Here is a 20,134-nt window from a genome sequence, read left to right as displayed (position 1 = left end):
TCCTTTCTATCTACACCCAGGTACTGCTCAGCTGTGTTTGAAGTTAAGGAATCTATTTACATGCACAAAAGACAAAAAGAAAAAAAAAAAAATCCACGTTGAGAAGTGTTCCCTGCAGCTGAACTGTAGACTCATAAATTCCTCACTCTAATGTTTACATACTTCTGAATGGCTCCAATTGCTACCAGCCAGGGGCCTGGGTGTTCTGCTTGCCACAAAGAAATCTGAAACCTGGAAAAATTTCATAAACAATTGTCCTTAACCAAGAACATGTGCTCACCCGGCCACTATGTAAGGCATTAAATATCCAGGGAATATAAAGAAAGGGGAAAGGGGAAGAAGAAGAAAGAGAAGAACACTGAATACTTTGTTAAGTGAAGTAAGATTGTCAGTTGAAGATCATTGTTGTTCTACTTTAGGAGATTTTGCATCCTCAGTGTTTTACCTAATATATACTTTCATTTTCTTTTGTCTGCAGCTATCTGCTATGAAACATTAATGATAAATAAACATGCACAATTTAATGTTCAAATTTGCCTTTTCTGCTGTTTACCTAGTTTATTCACCTTTTGTGCATTGAATTTTCAAGCTTACAAGTCAATTTGTCACAGCAGTAGGACATAGAATCTCTCCCCTCTTTCTACATATAAATTAGAGTCCAGAAACAATGTTTAAACTGATTTTCCAGCCTTTTTAAACAATGAAAGTTTATTTCTCATAGTTTAAACTATTGTCAACTATTAGGATCCCACAATTTCCTTTCAGAAACTATTTCATAATCTAATAGAGTCCACCATGGGGAAATTATTTTTTTATAATTGAGCCTGTATTTGCTTAATATGTATTTTTTAGCTTGAAAAATTAATATATTTGATTGTTAGTTATGGAAGGTTAATCCTGTGGTTGTGTCATTCTTTCAGATTGCAAGTTCACCTCATAAAGCGGAAAACTGATCATAAAGAATAACTTTTTTTTTTTTTTTCAAATGTGATGCAATGTCTTGAACTTTGATGGTTTCTTTTGTTATTATCTAAAAACTCTGTATGTTTCTCTACTTGGGAAGAAGACCCCATAGAATTTGTGCAGCTTTGGCACCATAACTAAGAAATGTTGAGGTGATTTGACTCATTTTATCCTTCCATCACCGCTGCACAAGTAACATCATGCACATTGAATGTTTCATGCCTTAATTTATTAACAGAATGTAACTGTAGTTGAGTGTATTTACATGGGAAATATAAATCCAGAAATCTAAATAATGCTTGTTTATGAGCATAGATAGTTCAGCAGTAAGACATCAGACTATCTAATATGGCATTGTCAAGAGAGACTCAAGATCAGTACCCAATATATCTCCCATTTTACTCACTTTGTGTTTCAGATGTGCTTTTAAAATTGATGATGCAGAAACGCCTGAACGACTTCTATTCAGGGTCTGAAGTATAACTATAAAAATCATTTTTACGTAAGAGATACACACATCTAGACAGACATTTGCAAAAGTGAATTCTAAGAGCAGACCTGTAGGAGAAGGGAATACAGGTGACCTTGCCCTGAAGGAGGAGGAGAAGGAGGAGCCTTGAGGAAGAGGGAATGAAGGGATCACGAAGAAGAAGGATCTTAGGGAGAGAGAATCACTACTGTGAGGTCAGTCTGGGTCTGCAGTCAGAGCCTGTTGTTGGAACCTGCAGTAACAGTCTAGCCAGGAAAAAGCCTGCACTCAGAGTCTGCAAACCAATATCTGCAGTCAGAGTTCAGCAGGAAATAAGCAGCAGTCAGAGGCTGCAAAGGAAACCTCCAGTAGGAGCTTGCTGCAACCAGAGGCAGTGAATGGCTGGAGTCAGGATAACTCAGCTGTAAAGAGAAGTAAACCAAGACCCTTTTTGTGCTGTGATAAACAAGACGTCTGTGTCTGGGCTCATTTCTACGCTCTAACAAAAGGATTGATGCAACACAGACTTCTTGAAATCAGTTTCAGGTGTTCTGTTCAGCAGGAGAAAAATTCATAAGGAAAACAAAAGCAGAAAAAATGTGTAGCCATGTTTTCTTTCTGTTGCTTTAGTAGGATATGATAGTCTTACACCACAGGTTCTTCTATTGATTTTTTCACTTGGACTGTCCCACTGTCTTGTCAACAAAACCATACTCTTCTGCTAACCTGAGACTTATATGATTGCAGTAAAAGTTTCAGACATACTTTTTGGGACCTCTAACATTTGCTGGATCTTCAAGACTTCATGAATGAGTCTTGGCAAATACTTTGTGAAATGTATTTTAAAAAGAGTTAAGAAGAAAGGAGCATGGATTTAAGCAGAGTAGGGAGACAGAATTTACAGAAATAAGAGAAATTTTTAATCTTATCTTCTTCAAAAAAAATGTCTGAAAAGAAAATATGCTAAAAATACTGCTGACAGAGAGCATGCAAGGAAAGCTGCAGCAGAATGCTACATGCCTTGCTCTAAACTCCAAGAGCAACAAAAATTTGTCTGTTTTCATTCCTCCAGGATTTCTTAATTTGAATGTTACTATATACTGATTCTGCCACATTTCTCTTCTGAAGATGTCACTCTTGAAAACACCATATTGAGGCTCACCTGTACTAAGTAGTGACATTACTTACACTGGAAACCCTTGGTGACATTTTGATCCATCCACATCTCTTGTTATCTGCATTCCATTACTGCTACAATAGAAGAATAGAGGAATATAGTACAAAATGAAAATGAAGAAGCATAGCTTTGACTGCTTGAAGTAAATGTGGGGAACAGATGAATTAGGTAAACTGAAACATGGATCAAATCAGGAATATAATTCTCTATAGCATAACTGAGGTCAACTTGTCCTCTTTCCCATGGTTGTAATAATGATTTAATACAGAATAGTCTTTACGACATATATTTCATAGCTATTATGCATCGTATGCAAAAAAAAAAAAAAAACAACAAAACCCTCTCCTGTGTTATCCAGAACTGTTCTATGAACTTCAGATAGATAAAAAAAATCAAGCCCCATGAATATATTGTCATGACATTATGAAGAAGAAGGCATCTTTTACACAACATAATGTAAATTATGTTATGTAAAAGTAAGAAGATGTAAATAAAATATTTTATTAACATAAATGTCATCCCCAAATTCCAACACAGGCAATTTATATTGGGAAATTTCAAAGTGATCTTATATATGAAAGCTAAAGAAGAACGTGTTGTAAAGCATTCTAAATATGGTTTCTCTGTTCACTTTGTGAAAAGACAGATAATATTAAATTACATGCCTGCATCTTCCAGTCCATTTTGCCTGTACACTGATCTCAGACAGGTCTTTTAATATATCTCTACAACTCAGCATTCTAAAACATATATGAAGAATAATTCTATTTATTCTAATTGTAAGGAAAATATTCATAGAACAGAAATTTTAGAAGATCTTACAGCTCATCTGAAGTTTCCCTGCGCTACTGTGGTATTGAATTATTTAACTGAATTTTTTAAGTGTTTAGTTTTCAATGTGATTTTATATATATATATATATATATACATACACACATAGAGTTTGTAAAATATGATCACTCAAGTATATGTAGCAGGGAAATAAAAACTAGACCTATAGTGTAATTGCAGATGACTTTATCATGTTTTAATATATCTAGCATCAACTTTTATGCTGTTGAACATATTTAAGCAAAAGAAAACTTCAAAATACTCAGAAAAAGCACAATTATGCTCTTTGATCAAACTTTGAAGGAGCAAGTATAAAGTGATTTATGCCACTTTAAAGGCTGACTGAACAGTCAACAGCTAATATTATGCAGTATTTCTTGATAGCATAAAAATAGAATAAAGAAATGTTCAGATTTTTGTATGAAAAAAATATACTACAGACTACAAATTATTTTGTGTGTCTGTTTGTTTGCTTAGGGTTTTTTAATTGTCTTATTTTGTAAAGTGACAAAAAAGAAATACAGTGGTTTTAGGAATAGTCTATGATGGGGGAACATAAAGGGATGTATTCCTACTCTTCCTGCTATTGTCAGCAATTTTTGTTTATGCAAAGCAGATTGATATGATTTGCTTGAAATCCTGTCAACAGTTAAAATAACTCAAATATTCCCACTTCAGGCTGCCAAATATCAAATATGATCTCTGATGTCTTACAGTTGTCACACATGAACTTGCCAGGCTTTTGTCTTTCTTGCTACAGGGCCAGAAGTTGGTGTCCCAAGGGAAGGAACACACATTTCTATGCCCTAAATGAACAGCTGTCCTGAGCTTTGCAGTTTTGCAGTCTAGGTAAGCCTGAATTTTTGTGTTAAAGATAGCCTGAATGTCTGCTGTTAACTATCATGCATTTAGTCATATATATACTGTGTGACTTCCTAAAAAAGAATGTCCTAACTAATTAAACTTTAAAATTTCATTTTAGTTTACATTGATCTGTTATTTCCTTCTCTAATTTGCTTTCCAATTTTTCTTCCTAATTTCAAATTAGGCTTTTATTTGTCTAAATAAGTAGCAGTTATCTAAATAACTAGCAGTGATCTTTAGATGTAATCAATCCAGTTCCATAATAACTAGTAGAGCAACAAAATTTTAATAAATTTACCTATAGGTTATCATTATATGCATATATGCATATGTTCATGATAAGATTATTATTAGAAATTGCATTGCTAGATGAGACCATTTTTTTATTGTTTTGTGAGTAAGTGTCAAATCTAAGTTTCAATGCATGCTTTAGTGAATAATTGTAATTGAAAATGTTGTATGTTTTACTGTGTAACATACCTCTGATCTCTCTGCAGAACTCTTACTATAGTTTTGCATACTTTTGGTTTGCCAAAGATTTGACTCCAAAAATCACCTTCTTGGTAGAAACATATGCAACACTTTCTTGTACTTCATGCAATCAAAACCTTCCCATCATTTATAAAAATGTGTATTCTTGAGTTGGTTAGTTTGAAATAAAATCCCAGTGCAGACTAACGAGTTTATAGTTTTCACTACAAACATGCAATCAGGTCAAGAAAAATTGAAAACTTTCCTGTAGTCTTTAACTGAGCATTACATTTAACTTTAAATGTAATGTAGGAAATACATTTTTCTTGGTCATTAGTAAAATTTGACATTGTGTATACCTCATGTTGAGAATACACTTTTCCTCTCTCACAGAGAGCAGAGCTGAAGAGATTTAGGTAAGATAACTTCCCAAATTAAGTAGAAGCCCATGTATGTCCTTTTCCACAGTTTGAGTCATCATGCAAATTATAAACTGTAATAATTTGATAATACTGTTCATATTTTTTTGCTTGTTGTTACTAATGTAAAGCAAAGCTAAAGGGCAATTTGTTGTGATTACTATTTTCTGATCAAAAGAGTGGAATGAGTGGGAAAATGGAATGTTTGAGGATTAAGGAGTCCCAACAACGATCCTAGAAGGTAAAGATCTGGAATACCAGATCTTGCCACATCTTCTGATGACTGAATCACAATACCAGGTTTGTGTGTAATCCCAAGTAGAAAGAAATATGCCCAGACCTCATGGCAGTCTTACAGTCATGCTTCAGGAGTTCTCTCAGGGATTGTCAGTGTTTGAGCAAGATCAGATTCTTATTTTGGCTGTTTTCTTCTGTTTTTATTGAAAATGGGCCATGACCATTTTTTTTTTTTTAATCTTTTTAGTCAAGAAAATTTTTTATGACAGACCATGGTGTCATTAACTCATATCTTATCAGTGGTTTGAAGTAGGCTGGCTTTATTTTTTATAGTGATTCATGCATTTGATGAAGATCATATGCCAAATTATTCCAAGTAAGTTTCCAGATTCACTGGAATTGTCTCCATCTTAATTATTCTCTTTTAAATTTAGGTAAAGTTTGTATTGTAGTAGCAAAATGTAAGACTTTGAGCTTAATAGGAGTTTGTTTTACTTTTTAAACTATTTTTCAAAGGTGAGTTTTTTCAATCCAAGGAATGAAATATGACATCTCAGATCTGAAGTAACCCATTGTGCATGAAGATAATTAGATAACATTTATATAAAAAAAAAAATTCCAGGATTTTACTTTCTTTCTATTGTATTATTATGCTGTGGGGTTTTCTTTCTTTATTTTTCATTAATGTTTGATAATATTTTTTCTTATTTCTCTACAGGATTTGTATATATTTTCTCTGTGGCAAAGTCTGTTTGGTATACACTGGTGTAGTCTGAGGTATTTTTTATCTAGTCAATTAATAGAATTTGATGGCTTTTTATTAAAAAGAAAAGTAAAAAAAAAAAACCAAAGAAGTTAACAATCAGAAAAAATCCACCATGATACAAGATAGAAAATTTATTAACAAACATTTGATATTTCAAACTTAATGAAGTCCCAAGAGCACACAGGGTTTACTACTTACTAAATATTTTAGGATATCAAAAAAGAAGTTTTGGAACATTGAAGAATTCTCTATTAAAAAAATTAAAAAAATCAATACCATGTTCCAAAGGTGTTCAAGAGACTATGAGAGTGAGAACATGACAGTCTTTAGATCAGAGTTTCACAGATACAATTTTGCCTTTTTTAATGACGTCTGTAAACTGGACCTCTGTTTAGCAAGGAGATAGATAAGAGGAAGTTTTCAGTTCTTTTGCTTGCCTTTATCATCTTCCACAATTTTTCTTGCTGGTAAAAGCACTAACTTTTGTCTTTATTATGATATAACCATTCTAAAAAGGAAAAGTTATAAAATACATCCCTATTCACTTTCTTTCTGAAGTCCAAGAATGCATTTGATTGCAACAGATAGGATTTAAAGAAGAGTTGAAAATTAGGGTGACATTTTTGATAATTCTTCTTAATATGTCACAATCACCTTACTAAAAATAAGTTTTGCAATTCGTTTATATGTTCTGTTTGGGAGCTACAAAGGTTATAATTATAGGTATTATAAAGGTTATAATTATAATTAAGGTATTTTTCTACCTTAATTATAAGATCTCTAGAAAGTTATGCATAGTTATATAAAATCCAAATTTACTATTTAAGACTAACTAGCATCTTGTTGCACATGATGGAGAAATAAGTAGGCCATCTAGACATCAGCAAGATGGGGGAAAAAAAACCCAAAACACCTTTTTTGTATTATAATCAAAAGATACCTAAAGTTCATAGCTGACATATATTGGTCCTTCTCTCAGTGACTCAATGGTAGTTACAGTGAAAAAGAGATGTCTTAATAAGGAGATGTGGATGACAGTAGGCTTTAGGAGGAAGTCTAGCTAAGATTTACAGCTGAAATGAAGGTAAAACAATCAAAGACATTTCAGAAAAAACCCAAACAACAAAACCAACTAAGAAACAAAAAATAAACCTGAAAAAAACTGTAACCAAACAAACCTGTGCTACAAGTATTATAAATATGTTCAGATTTTGGTGGTTTTTTTTTGTTTTTTTTTTTTTTTTTACTTTTCAAAGATTACAAAGCATTACTTTTAATAAGCAGGACTATTGGTATATCAATTTTTGCTACTTTGAAAGTATAGAGTTTCAAGTGGGTTGTACCCCATATAGCTCATATATGGCTAATCCCTGCTATGATTCAGCGATACTGAGAAACTTAAATCAGGAGCGCTGATGTCCAGAACACTTCTCTCTTCTTTTCACAGTAATTCCTTTTGACCTGTCCAGAATTAATTACCATCTGTCTGGTGTTATCTTCCTAGCTGAAGGTGAACTTACAGTAACAACATGGAGGCTGCAATAATGCCTACCAGCAGATTTCACTGGGTTTTTGCCAAACTGACAGGGTCCCATCTGCTTTGTGAGGACATGTTGCAACAAACTCAGGTGTTATCCTAATGGCCTGACATAACTATTTAAAGAGATGTTTATGATTATAATATATTGCTCTATTAATTATAGCAGCAGGGATTAGCTCTCGCTATGCTTTTATGCTGTTTGATTTTCTTACTGTAATTCTCTTACAAACTGCTTCACCATACAAATTATATCACATTAGATTCCCTTAAATCAATCCAAATTCAGATATGGTACTTAAAAGAGTGTGGGTTTTCATTTCTTGCATGAGTGCACACCAGAAGGGCAGTGGTCCTCTTCTCCACCTAATAATGTGAAACACTTTACTGTCCTAAACTCAGTTTGGATACTATTATATGCATGGACTATAGGGGAAATATGTATATGAAACTATGAACCAAGTTGTTTTCTCCAGCTTCCTCATTCTACTTGAGTTGGTGATCCATATTTAAATTTGAGTCACTAAAAAACAACTAAGGTTGTTTGACATTCTCAGATCACATGTGAAGGAAGAAAATTGCAGAGAACAGAAATTACAACATTTGAGGGAAGTGTCAAAACAACCCACATAATCCATAGGGGGATTTTGCACTTTTGGAATTATTCATATGGGTGGTACCCCCTAATTTGCACACATATCTCCATATTTTCTGCAGTTGTAAAGTGATGTTATGGTGACTGGATATCTACAATATGGATGTCCACATGTGAGCTACATGTCTATGAGATTAATAACACGTTCCTCTCTCTCATGAAATCCATGTGGTTTGAATTTATTGAAAATTCATCATTCCACTGTCAGTTGTGATGAACTAAAATGAGGTGCTTGCATGTAATTTAGTAAATGCAAAGTAGAAAGTGTCATGTCGGAGGAATTTCACTCACTTTGATAAAGCTTTCTGCTCCTTATTTTTTTTTTTTTTTTTTTAGCTTCAGCAACAGCATATTCTATGTTCTCAGACAGTGAGAACTGAGAGAGACATAGTAAAACACAGTTGAGAACTAATCACCAACTGAGAAAATATGTGTCATAGGAACTTTCTGGGCACTTTTCTTCAATTCCTACTTTGTCATTTCTGTCAATTGGCGGTGCTGGTACCCCTCTGAAACCTCTTCCATGCTGACCTGATTCTAAGAGAAGTATTCCATTGGAGTCAGAAATTGCCCCAGAATTACTATCCATTAGTCATTTTTTTTAATAGTCACCCGTTAATGACTTTAAACTCATGGTTCCTTTCACAGTGAAGAAATATGAGGACGGTTTCTGATGTAGCTCTAACACAGATAAAGGCTTTTCTTTAGAGTCTGTGGAACCCCATACTTGAGATTTCCAACATCTGCATGATTAGCCAGACACACTTGCAAAGGCCATCCACAGGATACTTGTGAGATAGACAAGATGATTTAATATAGGGAAGAAAAAGAATGCCCTCCCCAGTTAATGTTTGCTATGGAATTGCACTTTCAATGTAGTATAGATTTTGTCTCTATGTCTAAGCAAATGAAATTGAGCCAAATTTGGAGAGGTTGTCCTTCTGAGAAAGAGAATATTTTTGTCTCTGTTCTAATAACATACTATGTCAATTCAAGGAGCATTGATTGGAAAAGAGGTTTTCAGTCAGTCAGTAAAAATAAAAGCTCAAGCATTGAAAGTATGTTATAGTATTATGCAACATTTCATTTATATCTCATAATTTTGATCTCTTGAATCTTCATCTGGCTCATCAATTTCTCCTATATAATAAACTCAGACCTTTTTCCTTCATGTATTGAATATACATAACTGAAACATGTTTTATATTTATACTCTCAAAAAGGCCTGTCTCAGTTATACTGATTCTCCTAAACAGAGTCCTGGTGTACCAACATTCACATTTCTGTATAGATGTGTCCATTCATGTGAGATCATGTATCACCAAACTCAGCTGTGCTGTAGCTGCAGATGTAAAACTGCCACCATTGGCAGGCTCTAATGACAGAATGTGTCTATTATGGATCATCTTTTTTCTCTTCATATTTAAAAATAATGTTAAATGCATTTTTCTTTCTGCAGACATTATTATCCTTCTAAATCTACTTAGTGTACATGGATTAGTTTAATAGGAGAAATTGTCTCATTAGACAGTCATCATCTGCATTCAAGGAACCATCCCTGACTACCGTCTCTTTAGGGGATGGAGAAGTGAAGAATCAAAGTGTAAAACTATTTATTAGGCCTCAAAGGGTCAATAGTCTTTCATTTTGTGTGCTTGTGATTAACTTGACTGCCTGACATTTCAAAAGAGACAAAGTCCAAAGTCCTCTAACTCTTTTTTATATTTTCTCTTTGATATATTTTCTTAGGTGTCAATTAAAAAATTGTTCTCATCATAGACAGAGGGAAAGAGACAAATGAAAGGGATGAAACAAATGTGAGCATAACTTTCTTATAATCCTATAATAAGAGAGACAAATTAGCCTCAAGAGGAGACAAACATTTCAACAATACAGAAATATAAAGACACTGTTACTTCATTAGAGTTTATAAGCTGCAAGGAAATGGAGTGTGAGAAAAAAAGCACAGTTTTGTTGCAAAGAGGAAGTCAGTAATTTATTAATCCAAGTCTTACAGTCTCAAAAATTTGCAATCTCAAATTCAACTTTTCCACCCAATTCAACCTTAGAAACGTTGTTAAAAATGTAACTCCACTGCTGCTCTACATATGAAGGTTTACTCAGCCTAGCAACCTGAAATGGTTGCATTTATTTGCCAGTACAAAAAATATTTCCCTCCAACAAGATTATCCTCTCTATCCCATTCTCTTTTATCAAAATGCGTTTATGAGGCTTTCCCCTCAACCCCCATAGCAGCAAGATATAACTTTTTTTCTGATCCCTGATATGGTAGATCAGTATGCTACTGGTCTTTACTAGACATCAAGCTACCTGTGAACCAAGTGACCTTGGGTAACCACTGGCTGAATACAGGATTCCTTATCATAAAGTTGCCAGCCAAATGATCAGCTCAAATTCCCTCAAATTGTTTTTATTGTAAATTGTATCTTAAGTATAAGAATTAGGCTCCTCAGTTTCAACTGGAACATCTTTTAGTACTGAACCAGATGACTCCTCAGATGGCACAAAGCTGATCTCACAAATTTAGGCTGGGTCTTGTGAGGTGTAATCCAGGTTAAATTCTAATGTCATACTCAAAATTCCTGACACTGCACCATCAAACTATATATGTTAAGGGTTTGGTTTTTTTGTTTTGTTTATGATTTTTTTTTTTTTTAGTTTTTTTATTATTATTATTATTATTTGTTTATTTGGTTCAGGTTTGTTTTGGGTTTTAATTTAAGAGGAAGAAAATCCAGCTATGAAGTGCCTCTCACCTGTGCTTTAGCCATATTTGCCTAAATAGTGAAAAAGGAAGTGGTTAGCAAAAAACTGTCTGGATTTCTGCAACTCATGGGCAAAATATTTGGAAAGTGCCTGTATGGCAAATTCATGTTATGTTTCTGTGACAAAATAAATGTTACATTTCAGTTACTGAACATTTTATAAACCTCTGTCTAAACATTGATATCTATTGATAGCGATCATTTGTATGTCACAATGTAATTTTATTAAGGTCTTGTTCACATTACATTTGGGACTTTTGTATATTTTTTATTCTAAACTGCCTCTAGAGTTACAGTACACTTTGTATCCTTACTGTATCAACATATCAATATCCAAATAGCACACCTTGTAGAGCCTTCTCACTGACTTCAAAGTTTATCTTACGGAGCTAGAATGCGGTGGGAGTGGGGAGGGTGTACATAAATACAAGAGTGGATTTCATAGAAAATCTTCTTAACCAGTCTTCTAAAATCTGTGGTCACCCAAAATCATCAATTTCCATTATGCATGATTTCAATAAGCAGCTTGTAACAACTATATGAAATTCCTTGACTTAGGTGTTTTCACAAAATATGTGTATTAATTAACATAATAAATTTTTATGGAAAGTAATTTTCAAGGTAAGAAATGCTTCATGCTGAAAGATAGTAATGAATTACCAAGAGGTAAAGGGTAAGATTAATTATGATTTATTTATTAATCAATCAACTAGAGCAGGTGAGACTTTGTTAAATTATGGTCTTCATTCTAAGCCATGGCATAGCTGCAAGTTGGAGACATTTGACAGTTTGAGATCTGCCCCTCCTTTTTTATAAATTAACGGGTACAAATCTTTATTCTCATTAGAATTGAATGCTGATACCAAATGAATCAAGAGAGTTGCTTTTAAGCATCTAAAAGCAGCCAAAAAGCTTTAGTATCCAGGAAGAAATCGGGGTATGTCTTTAAACCTCAATAATCTTAATGTGTGCATCCCATGGATTTTCTTTTATCAGTGGTAAGGAAGATTGGCCACACATGAAGAAATTTGATATCCTGAACAAGTTTAAGTGCTATGAAAGAGTGACTTTTACAGCAGCACTTTATTAATCCCTTCCACAGTGGACTTTTCTTTTTTTCAGACAAACCCTTCCTTTGATCAACTATAACAGACTTCTCTCAGCTGCATGATCTGTTTTCCTTGTAACGAATAATGAAACATGCTTATTCAGAAAGATGTTGCCCTCTGTAGATAATTATGTCACATGTGTCATAAACCTATTCAACCTTTTGATAGTAAAATGAAATTAAAAAATGAGAGATGTGTGAGATTTTCTCAAGAGAAGGGATACAGCTTCTTGTAACTACCAGCATTATGTAGAGATCAGTGAATACCTTAAATATCTCAGAAACCTGACTTTATTGTTAGATATATTAGTAATTCCAGTTCCAAAGATTTTCTGTTGTTTCCACAGATGCCAGAAGCTTCAGGGGCTAGACAAGGGTCCTTTTCAAATTTCATATCATCTTTAGCCTTTCATGCACCAGCTGTGAAAATCAATTAGCCTTGGTGAAACTAAGCTGCTGCATGTTCTCAATAATGAAAAATACCAACTGTGCTCTGGTGATATTCTCTGTCTGTAAAAAAAAAGGATAGTGCTTCTGAATTTATTTCTCACATTTTTCCTACATAGAGTTGCCTTTTTACTTCTGCTTTTGAAATTTACCAGATGTGCCAGACAGTTTAACACAGGACACTGTTTAAAAAGGCAAGAAAGCTATACTGTAGCCCAGTTCTGACATTTGTGATTCCCTAAGGCTTGTGCAAAGCCAAGTCTCAAAGTAAAAAGCATCTAACTGAGTACCAAAGTTGACAAACACTAACCATTTAATAATATTATGATGCCCAGAAATTCCTTGGGAATTTACAAGCTGTTCCTCTTACAAATGTCTTCTGCTTCTTTCTTTGCTTAGGAGAACAAGACAGCATCTTTGAACTTGAGAAAATTGAAGACAATGTTTGAAGAAAATAAGAAGAATCTGCCTGAACTAATTACAACTTCATGGACAAAGAGAAGTGCATCCATCTAGCGTCTGACATTACTGATTTCAATGTAAATAAGAAGACGAATAAAAAAAAAATCCACTTTTAATGCTTCAGCGATTATAATCACTCAGTCATTTTGGGTTTGAATTTGTGAGTTTATCTTCTCTTCCTTTTCCCCTTCCCTCCCAAGAGGAGCTTCTTTGGTTTCTTCTTCTGCTACTACTTTTAGTAGGCTACACAAATCTAGGAACAAATGAGGAATGGATCTGATGTAGATACAGAGCGTTGGAATAACTCACTGTGTAAAAGTCACTCATTGAACTTTCAGTACCTATTAAGCATCCCTGACTTGCAGAGAAGCATCCAAGTTCACTGTGTAAGAGAGCAGAGCTTTTCTCCAGCAGATAAGTTAAAATTTGAGCTAAATCCCCAAATGTGTCTGTTAGTTTATAGTATTATATCTTGGTATTTTTCTGAGCTTTTAGTCACACTTCAGGGGTTACCTGTTACATCAAGGACTGAAATAACACTGGCCCAGTCCATTGCTTCCAACAAAATAGCACACAGAAGAGGTCTTTTCTGCAATTTAATTTTTGAATGATAATGCCATTATTTTATTCCTCAATTCAAACATAAACATATCCAAATACAATGGTCCCACCTCTCCCTAAAATGAGAACTGTGGAACCACAGAGTTTATTTGGCCAAGGAAAGAGCAGCAAGAAAATATTGAAAGTAAGTGTATAAAACCTGCAATCTTGGCAGAAGCAGTGTAAGTATACTTTGAGTTATTTTATGGCTGTCATCTGCTATGAAACAATTGTATGTTTAGCAGATAGAAGCTTCCAAGTTATGCCTGGACATGGAAGGAAAGATAACAAATATAAAAAGGCCTGTCACAAGCTCTGACTTAGGATAAATAATAGATATTGCAATGGGATTTTTGTCCTCATGGTTCCAGTACTATCTATATATCAGTAGAAAATTCAGTGAACTGAACTGAAAAGAACAATACAATCAATTCTGTTGTAATTTCACTTCTTTATTAAAGTAAGAATTTAGAGTGGTGTAAAAAGAGATGATTCGGTTACTTTTGTGCAAGTCCTACTTTTCCTTGCACCTCCTAGGTATATTTTGCTTCTACAAAACCTTCATAAAATAAATCAAACCTGAATATATTATCTATGAAGCATATTCAAAGAATTGTGTTGTTTATAGTGCTGACTGAGAAGAAAAATTTGCAAATACTTACAGATTGCATCATAGATCACCTACAAATGAGTGAATCAGGCTTCTAATGTTTTGTTTGTTATTTGGTAGTGCAAGGAAATATATCGGAAATAGAAAAAGTCAGGGTTAGTTAGACATTTGAAATATATTTTATTCATATTACTCTAGTGTGTTTAAGGGAGACTATAAAGAAAACCCAGAAGAGATGTTTCAAACATGTAAATCTTCTCTTTCATCTCACATTTCTTGAAAATTGCTCTCAGTGATGATTTCCTTAGTTCCTAGATACGAGAAACAGCCTATATGAACAGTGATTTTATTTTACATGGCCTTCAATTGTTTATCTCCATTTGCAGAGGCAAGATGTAGTGTAGTGTAGTGTCAGAATAGGAATTGACCTCCAGAGTTCTGCATCATTAAAACAAAAAAAAAAAAATATAAAGAGATATGAGGTACAGCATTAGTAATTACCCTGGAATATTTTTGCTGTTTTTAATGTACTGATAAAGTTTCAAACACCTTTCTTAAATTATATAGAAATAAGTTTTATGCACTGAAATTACTGCAATTATCTGTTCTTCTATGATATCATTCTATGACAATGATTTTCTGATAGTCAGAAATTTCACCCATGGAGACAAAAAAACCCCAAACAAAGTAGAGAAATGTACCTTCAATTTGACAAAGAAGGGATTTTCATTAGTTTTGGTCTAAAAGAACATAATGGTGTCTGATGTTTTTCATCCCAACAAAGTGTAATGTATCATCTGCTTCTTTATGGCATTTTTAATTTCTGGAATCAGTGTCAAAACAGTTCTGAAAACACCCATATAACATGTACATTTACACAAAAACATGTATGGACTATTCAAAATGCCACTAAACAAAGAAGACTTGCTGATTTTAGGTGAAGATCAGCCTCTCTATGATCTTGTGTCAAAGATATCAGATCCAGTGGCATGTTACCTGACTACACTCACCACAGTGCAGCCCCATTGGCTGCCAACATCCCAGTCCAGGTCGTATATCCATCTAACATAAACCTGTACTTCCTACATCAAGGGACAAGGAATTGTGACGCATTTCACTGCAAAACAAGGGCAATCTACCAGGAACAGAAGAAAGGCATGTACTATTAGCTTCAAAGTAGCAGCCACCTCCTCCCAGCCTTTAAAAATCCTTGTCATCACCACAGTTTCAAATTTTCAGCCCGATGAAAAATAAAGCGTAGAAAGGCTAGCACTGAGAGTCACACAGATATATTTCAGCAACAGAATAATTCCATATATCAGCAACAGCAAAACCAAATTTGTGGGCCAAACTCAATTAGCATAACTTTCCCAAAAACCATCTGGTTAAACTTTGCTATTAGTAGTTATTTATCTGGCCCTGTAGTCATACAGAGCCATTACTGAGGTAGGTTGTTAGAAATTAAGGACAGCTATATATTCTGGTTTTTGCCTACTTGATTCTCTATAAACTAGTAATTTAAAATTTCCCAAACTCTTAACAATTATTGTTTTGTGCACTTAGTAACAAGGATGAGTCAGAGAGATTAATGGTAAATACTTTTTCTTGTTCCATTGGACATCTCAGCACTTTGACACGGTTTCTAACAATCACACTGTTTACCTTGTTAAAGTCCAAAGTACAGCTCCTTTAAAAAAGCTGATTCTTGTCCTCTTCACATCAGCCTTATTTTTCCAAGGCACAAAGGGCTTTTTTCTTTGAGCTAAAAGCTTTGATTCATCTTTGCAACTCAGGCTGAAAGACTTTTTTTCCATAATAATGCAATTTTACCTTTTCAGTTTCTGTTCCTCCACTGCAGCTGATGATTATATTCCAACCTTCACTGGAAAACCAAAAGCTCTACCAGCTTCACTGAAATCAAGAGATATTCCAATTACTCAGGTTTTTACATCACACTACTACTTCAAACTGCCTAGGGAGAGAAAAATAAATGGGAAAGATGGGCACTTGTCAATGTGGAACTGAACAGAAAGCAGTAGGCTTTTTAGAGTAAACCCCATACTTTATACTTTGTGCCCCATACTTACGTAACCCATACTGCATAACAATTTTATGGCAATAAAATACAGTAATTTGTTTTATTAAATTGATAATTTAATTCCAAGGTGAATTTGTTAACCTTTAGGATGAGGAAAGAAAATAACTTTCAAATGTAATGATATCCTCAAATCAGTTTGGAATGTGTGGTCCACTTACAAATTTTACTCCTTACCTAGAAATACATCCAGAAAGGTCTTGTGTTTTAATTAAAAGCACACATTTCTACTAAAACACTCTAAAGCTAGCAACTGAAGGAAACTAATTAACAGAAACCAGTAATTCTGAAGCTTAATGTCATGGTCTTAAGTATTTATTTTATTCTTAAATCTTTGATTTAAATATCTTTATCTTATTAATTATTACTTTGAAACAAGATATAGAGTAGTTTTGAAATGCCTACTTTTGTGAAATATCTTCAAACAGTAAATGTATTTTCTTTTCCCTTTTGTTTTGCTTTAAAAACAAAAATAAATTACGGTTTTCTTTCCTTTTTTTTTCAATTTATTCCTCTATTGCATAGTAAATGTGAGTTTATAAACTCCAAATTGCCCATTAGGTGAACTTTTAAAAAAATTTCGAAATTTTCAATAATCAATAAGAAACACCTATTTAAAGGTACAGCTGCAAATCAATAGATGAAATATAGAGCTATTCAGAGAGAAGAAAAAATATTTTGAACTATGCTATGTGTTTTTGTCTTCTTACAGGACAACATTAAGCATTATGATTTTTTTTCTAGCTTCTATACTCTTTTTCTGAGAACCACTATATATTAGACAATGGATCCCAATATCTGCTACCTTCCACACTTCCAGAGAACTCTTCTATGCCTTGAGTTTATACTTTTCCTTTTGAACAAAAAAAATTAGCCTTTTTATGGTAATTCCCAAATAGAGAGCACTGACTGAGATCCTCTCTGTATAAGCTACATATGTTTTTAATACTGTGTTTCATGAACTCTGGATTTTGGGGCTTCATTTCCTTTTCTCATCACCTTTCTTGGCTCAAGGGGGAAATTCAAGGCATCAGAGAACATCAAGTTTATCACTTGAAATGCAGTGAGATCTCAAGACAGATTTATTGCTTTACAAATGAATTTAAATAAAAGTAATTAGTTAGTGTTCTTTACTAAAAAAATAAAGATAATTTACCTCTAAAGAGAAATCCTTCTTGAGGGTCAAGACTCACAGGAATTATCCCTGCGGGTGATTCAATAGCACAAGAGTTGATACGCCATTAGCCAATTACACATAATGACTCTAAAACATATCAGTTGTGATGTCATTCAGGTGATTTATTAGATTTACTTCAAAGAGTCTGATTCTAATCTGTATTTATTACAGAAAATATTATATGTATGCAAAACATTATATGTACACGAGGTTTTAAATCTTGCAGCATGATACAAAAAATTCAGTACTTTCTTTCTAAAGAGAGGGAAAAAATGAACCTTCAATACAGTCTGTATTACATAAAAATTATGTCAAAGATTTCCTGAATTATCCAAGACCTTATGAGCTTAAGGCTTGATGTGCTTATGGAATTACTTTAAATGAATCCTCAATTTGATTTCACTTCTAGTATTACCTAACAGAAGAAACACAAATGAAGATATATTTTAATGCTAGTAATTAGATAGGAAGAGAAAGGAGAATGGATTTGAAGAAGGATTGCCTGATCATGTACTGGAGCTAAATAAAAGTGTGTTGTTTTAACACTGAATCAAAAACATTAGAAGACTTTCTTTTTTTCCCCCAAAACCTCAGACGTGAAAGAAGAATTTTTTCTGAAAAACGGAAAATCTATAGTGTCATAAACAAGCACTTTCTCTCTCACTCATCACTATAGCAATATATACAGAAACCTCCTCAACACAGTTCTATGAAAAAGTAGCCCTGATGCATAAAAAAGTCAAAGAAAAAAAATAAAGCAAAACTGAAATATAACATAATAAAACAGAGAAGGAATAAATGACAATGTTATTAATTAATACAACATGGTTCTTTCTAAAGCCACAGATTTGCCTGGGATATCACATTGCATCAGTGACAGTTCTCATGACTATCTTTTACAGCTGTGGATATTAGGACAGAATACTCATAGGCCTGTGTGAGCAGTTCCTGCATGAGGAGAGATTCTAATGTTGGCTGGGTGGTCAGAGACCTCCCTGTTCCAGCAGTAATAAAGACATTCTCTGATCAGGGTTTAGAGGTGCTTTTTAGAAACTCTTCATTTTCATCTACAGCCTGTTTGTTTCCTCTCCATATTGTCTTTTTACCTATTCTATATCTGCAACCCTGCTCTTTATCTTCCCTCCTTTCTCCATGGATTTTAGCTTTCATTAACAAGTACTTCTTGAAAAAAATAGTAAGAAAAAAATTGTGAGATTCCTTTATTCTTTCTGATATTTTTTATCTTGATGATATTAAGGATGTCCCATATTCTGTGTACTTAATGTTAATTTGTGATCAATACTTTATGAAAGGAAATTATACTCTTTTGCCTGGCATAAACAAGTTCCTTTGTTTATTTGCCTCTAAGTGCTGTCCTAATAAAAACTATAAATAATAAGACCTGAAATAACCTGTGTTCTTTTCTTAGTTGTACAGATGGGAATTACTACGAATTACTGGTATTTCTGTAATTAAGGATTTCTTTTGTTTTTAGTATAAATCCCAGAAAAAAGTTTGATTGTTTGTTTATGTATTTTCTTTTGATTACTGTAGGTCTCCAATTGTGTAATGGGCTAAATGAGTTCCTCATAATTTAGTGGGGACCTCTTTTCTTTGGCATAAATTCAATAATTAATTTAAACCTAAAGGACACTACAACATTGAAGAATTTAATCAGAGTTCCCTGATCAAGTGAATGATTGTTAATACTTACTACTTTTCTCCAATCCCCAAAAGAAAAGGTAAAACAAGGAGAAATTGCTCATTTCTGAGTACTCATCACCAAGATATTAGTGCAATTAAAAACTATGAGATTACCCTAGAGTCTCATATGTTTCATCTATGAGACAAGGCTACTAAACTAAAGAAATAAACTACAAAAAAAATATTGTTCCATTGTCAAATATATATTAAAAAGGTATATGTCTGTAGTTTTCCAACAAAACTTCATGTATTTTTTAAAAACATGTATGACAATATCTCAGAAATTTGATCTATTTATTCTTCACAATTTTTCTTCACAATTTATTTCTTGAAGTTGAACTTCAAATGAAAGAAAAATCTATTTTCAATTGTGCACTGTAGCAATACACTGTTAACACTGGAAGCAACAAAGTGTTCCCTTTTTGTCTGTCATGTTCATGTGCACAACAAATATGTTGTCAAATTTGTGCTCATTTTAGGAACTAAAAGTTAATGTCAGTTCTTCAGTTTATATAAACAACATCACTTGGATGTTTTAATGCTAATTTGCATCAGCAGAGATGTGAACTGAAGTATCTGCAATGATATATATAATTTGAAGGAAGAATGCAAGCAACAGAAAGGATTTGCCTGTTCTGAGCCACAGAGAGCATAGGAGTTTAATGCAATATACTTTCTCTTTTGCAGGTCTAGCTCAAAATCTTATCAATATCAAGTCCCGGTATCTTATCAATTAAGAATACATTCAAAAAATTA

The 20,134-nt window shown here is 33.5% G+C and overlaps 1 long non-coding RNA gene across 1 annotated transcript; it reads right to left on the bottom strand.

The window, feature by feature from the left end:
- Positions 1-13,793: 13,793 nt before the first annotated feature.
- Positions 13,794-17,717, bottom strand: LOC136363232 (uncharacterized). Its single transcript, XR_010743940.1, has 4 exons — positions 17,654-17,717; positions 16,065-16,374; positions 15,104-15,248; positions 13,794-14,840 (listed from the first exon to the last, which is right to left on the bottom strand). It is a non-coding gene; the product is annotated as an uncharacterized lncRNA (long non-coding RNA).
- Between the last annotated feature and the right edge of the window lie 2,417 nt (positions 17,718-20,134).

The sequence above is a fragment of the Sylvia atricapilla genome, chromosome 6, assembly GCF_009819655.1.
Source record: "Sylvia atricapilla isolate bSylAtr1 chromosome 6, bSylAtr1.pri, whole genome shotgun sequence".
In the NCBI taxonomy this organism is placed as follows: domain Eukaryota; kingdom Metazoa; phylum Chordata; class Aves; order Passeriformes; family Sylviidae; genus Sylvia; species Sylvia atricapilla.
The sequence above is the reverse complement of the archived record's forward strand: the minus strand, read 5'-3'. Positions and strand labels throughout refer to the sequence as shown.